This window comes from Perca fluviatilis, chromosome 6, assembly GCF_010015445.1.
Source record: "Perca fluviatilis chromosome 6, GENO_Pfluv_1.0, whole genome shotgun sequence".
NCBI classification, from domain to species: domain Eukaryota; kingdom Metazoa; phylum Chordata; class Actinopteri; order Perciformes; family Percidae; genus Perca; species Perca fluviatilis.
In genome coordinates, this window is record NC_053117.1 from 38,682,389 (window position 1) to 38,688,130 (window position 5,742).

Here is a 5,742-nt window from a genome sequence, read left to right on the forward strand (position 1 = left end):
TATTTGATAACAGTACCAAGGCGTTTGTTGGTGCTGCCGCTGCCTGTCTGTTTCAAGGGAAATCCCTCCTTTGTCTTTCAAGGAAGCTCAGCAAAACTGGGAAAACCTGAATCTGGCATCAGAAGTCAAACAGCTGGAACGTATTTGATTACGGAGAGCCACCGCTAAACGTGTTAGTCAACACTCCAGACTCTACCTATAGGCTCTGGAGACCACTCATTGCAAGAGCAGCACAGTAAAACTGTTTTTCAGTCAACGTGCCAGAGCTGTGGTGCAACGCAGCGACACAGGGCCACCTGGGGATTGCTCTTTAAGTGCTTAACCCCGAAGGATTACTGCTTCTTTATGACTATATGTGTGGTTTGTGCCTGTGCTCCAAATGATGCACATGTGATCAGGGTGGATCAGAGGTGACAGACACAGGGAACTGGATCTGATCTCATTCTTTCTACTCTCTCTCTCTCTCTCTCTCTCTCTCTCACGCTAACATTAAAATCCTGATCATCAGAGAAGAATTCGAAAAGTAACCCGTAACCCGTAAATCATTTTCGGAGATGATGCATCCATAACTCACGCTCGCTGCTGTTGTAATAACAGCGATGTTTAATTCAGAAGATCTTGCAGTTAAGAGTTCTGGTTTTACCTGAGTTTTTCCATTTGGTGATACTTTTTTTCAGAATCAGAAAAAGGGTTTATTGCCAAGTAACCCTTACAAGGAATTTGCCTTGGTGGTTGGTGCATACATAACCCTAAAGTGTGATTTATGGTTGTGCGGAGGCTCCCCGCAGAGCTTTCGCCGTAGCCTGAAGTTTATACTTGTGCGCTGGTGTGTGCGTCGAGCCGGCATGCAACGCTACCAAGCCACGGCCGAGAGACGTGCGCCGTCGCCACGTGTAGTTACATTTTTCGAGAGGTGCACGTCAGGCTACGACGTACGGTCTTTTTTCTTTTCTTTTATTGGTTTATTTAAAAGGGGACAATGCAATTTCATAAAACACATGAACAAACATGGTTAAAAAATGCCAGAATTAGCCAAAAGGCTATTTTTCATCTGTAGTCGCCTGGCCAAGATGTAAAAGAAGCATTAAAATACAAACATGAAGAAACATTTACAAATCTATGGCAAATTGATAACTACAATATAAATGACAATGTAAAATACTTAAGGTACACTGTAACTGTTAAAATATTATAACACACAAAAAACAAGTTCAAAAAACGACAGTATATAAAATGTATAATACAGCGTGATAGGCTCGTTGGCAGACATAATTGTTAATGAGCCAAATTTTCAATTTTTTAATTTTCCCGGTCCGGTGTAGCCTTACATGTCTCCACGTACCTACGCACGTAGCAACGGCGTTGATTTTACGCAGAAGTATAAAACAGCCTTAACCCTAAACATTAATATGAAACAAACAATACATGCAGAAAAAAATATATACTTACAAAATAGCTGTTTAACATTTAAAAAAGAGGTTGAATGGATTGAGTGCAGAATGTGCAAAATAGTATGTGCACGTGGGCAGATGTATAGTCCAGGATGAGGGTAAATGCAGAGTGTGGTGACTTGGGGTCGGGGTGTTGGGGTGGGGGTTAAAGGAGAACTCCGGGCAATTTTTATGTTAATCTTGATCGCTATAAATATGTGAGTACTTTTGTTGGGAAAAAAAACGAGCAGAATCGGTCTTAGCGAACTGGAGTTGCTGCAGTTAATGCCCATAGCTCCCAGTTAGCTAAAACGGTAGTTTTGGGGGCATAACATACGTCTCAACAGACACAAGTAGTGCACACAATTTTTATAGCGATCAAGATTAACGTAAATTGCTATGAGTATCGTTTGTTCAAGCAGCAGTAACGACCTATATTTAAGTGTATGGTGTCGGCGCCCTCTAGTGGCCGTAGTAGTTATGACGGGAATAGTCTCGCATTGCCAGACCTTCCTCCACAGCGCTGCGGAGGAAGGTCTGGCTAGTCCACACAGCATTCCGGGATGGGAGAGAAACGTGCTCTGGTTTATTGGCATTTCTTTAAACCAATCACAATCGTGTTGGGCGGTGTTTCTGATGTTTCTGGACTGGTTTACTGGTCTGGCCCACTTGAGATCAAATTAGGGTTACGTGGCCCATGAATTCAAATGAGTTGGACACCCCTGCACCAAAGCTTTAAATGGATGCACCCAAACTGACTGGATTTGGATTAAAACAGTCCTTGGACACAAACAGGCGTGTCCTGGGTCAAACTCTTTTGTTTTCCCCGGGACGCAAACTCCTCTCCCCGGCTTAAAAAAAGCCCTGCGCTTTAGGACACAACCGTCCACCCCGAGCCCCTCTATGCACGGACCAGAGCGCTCTTAAAGCAGCAGCAGTCACTGTGGTGCATACAGCAAAAAATACGGGGAATACATAGGAATTACAATGCTGCTACGTTTCTCTCTGCTCTGGCAACGCGTAGCTATATGAAGGAATGGTTGATGAGCGCAGCCTGAAATCAGCCACCTGTCGTCGGACAGGAGTTCACCGCGCAGAGCGGTTAGTGTGCGTCTGTGATTGTGCGAGTGAACGTAAGTGACTGGGACTTGGGTGGTGGGGTTGGTGGGGTGGGGGGCTGTCCATCCTGCTGCACAATAAACAGTTTGTTTCCCAGGAGCACCCCTCATGTTCCTGTTGTTGGCTCCATCGCCGCTCACTGGGAAACGTCCTGGCCTCTATTGTCCAGGAGGTCGGGGGGTCACAGGATGCTCCTAAAGGCCCAAAAGGGGAGGTAAGAGGTTGGATAGGGAGGCATGATAAAGAGCTACCCACACCCCCCACCCCCCCCACCACCTCCCCTCCCCCCAATCTCTCCACTCACACACCCTTTATAAATACAAAACTTTAAAAAATGCTTATTCCCCCCTCTCTTGTCACACCATCTTTTCAGTCAAAATGCCAGTCATTATCAAGAGTTTCAGGAAATGAAATTAGGACAATGCTCCGACTGACTGTTGCACATTGAACATCCTGATTAGTTTTATTTTTTTTCATGTGTAGAGCTCTGTTCCTTGCGTGCGTTCTTTGCATATCCTTAATGGAGGACTTTGCTTTCCCGTACAAAAAATGGTAAATTCAATCTGAGCAGCTAACAGAGGGTAAAAGGCGTATCATTAAAGGGAGGAAGAAAAAAAAAAAACAGCCAAGAAAGGAGTGGTTGTATTGTACCGTTTTCACCACACGAATGTTGTACTTTTACCACAAACGGAGCTCAAACCAGTGGCGATTTTAGACCCCTTTTTAGGGGGGTTCAAGCCCCCCCTAAATTTCATCTCAGCCCCCCTAAAAATTATAATAATAAAAAACTTTTTAGTGCTTCAAGTTAGAGTTTGCGGACATTTCTGTTAGTGAGGGGCTTCAAAGAATATATTTAATATCCTGTGTTTCTGTCGCCAATGCTACGCACCTGTAACCCAGTCAAGGGAAGATTTAATTATTTATTTATTTATTGTTTACACCTCATTATCATTTCATTTGATTCTTGTAGTCCACAAAGGGACCTTCGTAGTTTTTTTCCTATGTTCAATATTTTGCATGTATCCTCTGTTATAATAAGAGTTGTTTTGTGATTGTTGCGGGGCAAAAATCCTTGATTAATGCGGCACGTTTGCTTAAAAAATGCAATGGAATATGCTATATATGATATTTATGCAATTTTATGCGATGAAATTGCTGGAACTTGCAAAAACTGCGGTTTGATGAAAAAGAGAAAAAAAAGCGATTCCCCTGCTTTTTGATGATGTTCACATCGTGTAATTACGTCACTTCATAACGTTCCCATAGCAACAGGGTGAAACGGCTGCTCTTGTGTGAAGTAAACGCAACATTTTTCAACTTTCTGCTAAGGTTTATCACGGGACTTTTTTTGTTTTGAAATGTCTTTATTATTTATTTTGAAAATGCGGGGATTATGAAATCATGCAAGCCCCGCATATTTTGCGCGGAAAACCAGCAATTTATGCGGCGAAAGTGCGGCTTATTTGAAAAAATGCACCTCCCCCACCCCCGCAACAATATGCGCACTTTGGCTGATTATGCATTGAATTATGCGATCGCATAATTGCGTTTTTCTGGAGGGACTGAATACATATATTATTATTATTATTATTATACATTTATTCATTGTTATCCAGTGAAATTACGGATTTAGCAAGACACTGTATCCGTGTCACATTCTCATTAGGGGCTGAGCCCCCCCTAAAGGTCTGATCCTAGAATCGCCCCTGGCTTAAACACCGGCTGAGACTACGGAGCAGATACTTCTGATTGCACTGACCTTTTAAAACTGACTAGCACACAAACAGCCATGTAAACGCTGTTTGCGCAGCCCGATTAAATATGTGGCCTCATAATGACAGCAGACGTTTACGACAGTTAAACAGAGACACTCTCTCTCTCTCTCTCTCTCTCTCTCTCTCTCTCTCTCTCTCTCTCTCTCTCTCTCTCTCTCTCTCTCTCTCTCTCTCTCTCTCTCTCTCTCTCTCTCTCTCTCTCTCTCTCTCTCTCGAGACTACAAACACTCTGATGTGAGTTTCAGTTTGATCTCTTGTGTCTGTATTTGTCAAACAGCATCCAAGCAGTGTTTCCCCATGAAGTTCATTCTTTAAGGTTGTTGAGCAATAGCCCTAATTCTATTTTTTTTGCACTTGAACTGAAAAGCTTTAGGGCCTGCCATGTCTCTGGACCTTCACGGAGACACATTTAACTTTTTTTTTTAATGGAGCTGAGCTAACTTGGAGCTTTGAACAATATTCCAGATGCTTGTTTGCACTGCGTTGAATCGGCTTATTACTAATGCATTGCTAGCCACAGCGCCCTCCACAGCAACTGAAAAGGCTGTATCCGTCCCCAAAACTTAATTTTTTATCTATGTAGGCTACTGCATTACATTTCATGTACAGTATGTTGCAATGAAATTATATTGTTTCTCACATTCATAGGTTAAAATAACACTAGGGATGTAACGATGCATCGTGAATCGGTTACAAATCGATATAAATGTGTAAAGTTAACAACCACTTGAGTAAAAACATGAACCGCGATGCACTTTTTAAAGGACCAAGGGCATAATCTATTTGATTTCACTTATTTGGGGAAAAAAAATATTATTTTATGTTATTTAGGGAAGGTAACAATACACTCAACCCACAACATTTTTTGGCACTTTGTTTTGTTTTTCAATGTTTTCAGTGCTATTTTATCCAACTTATTACCAGTAGTTTTACACATATTTTTGGAATTCAAGGTCAGAAAATCTCATTTATAGGAGATTATAACTTATTTTGAAATGATGAATGACTTTGACTAATATTCACAGACGTGTGGATGTCCAGGTTTAGTCAGATTTTGAAACCATTTAAATTTTTTCAAATGCTATACAATTGAATACCCACAATTTAATGAAATTAGTAATCGAGTACTTGCAAATGTACTTCATTTGAGTAATTTGGTTAAAAAGAAACCCATATTTCTCTTATAGAAGTTTTGAGAACGGGTCAAATTTGACCTAAGGACAATATGAGGGTTAAGGTGCCCAGTGTGTTTATAAGACACCAAATAAAATCTGTTACACAAAAACTTCTTTTCTCAAAGCACAACTTAGAATTAAAATTATAATTATAATCATCCAGCCAGAAAGAAATCATCATAAATAAAGTTAATTTTTAAGGATGTAACTCACAATTCAGGATTTTAAACTCACCATGTGATT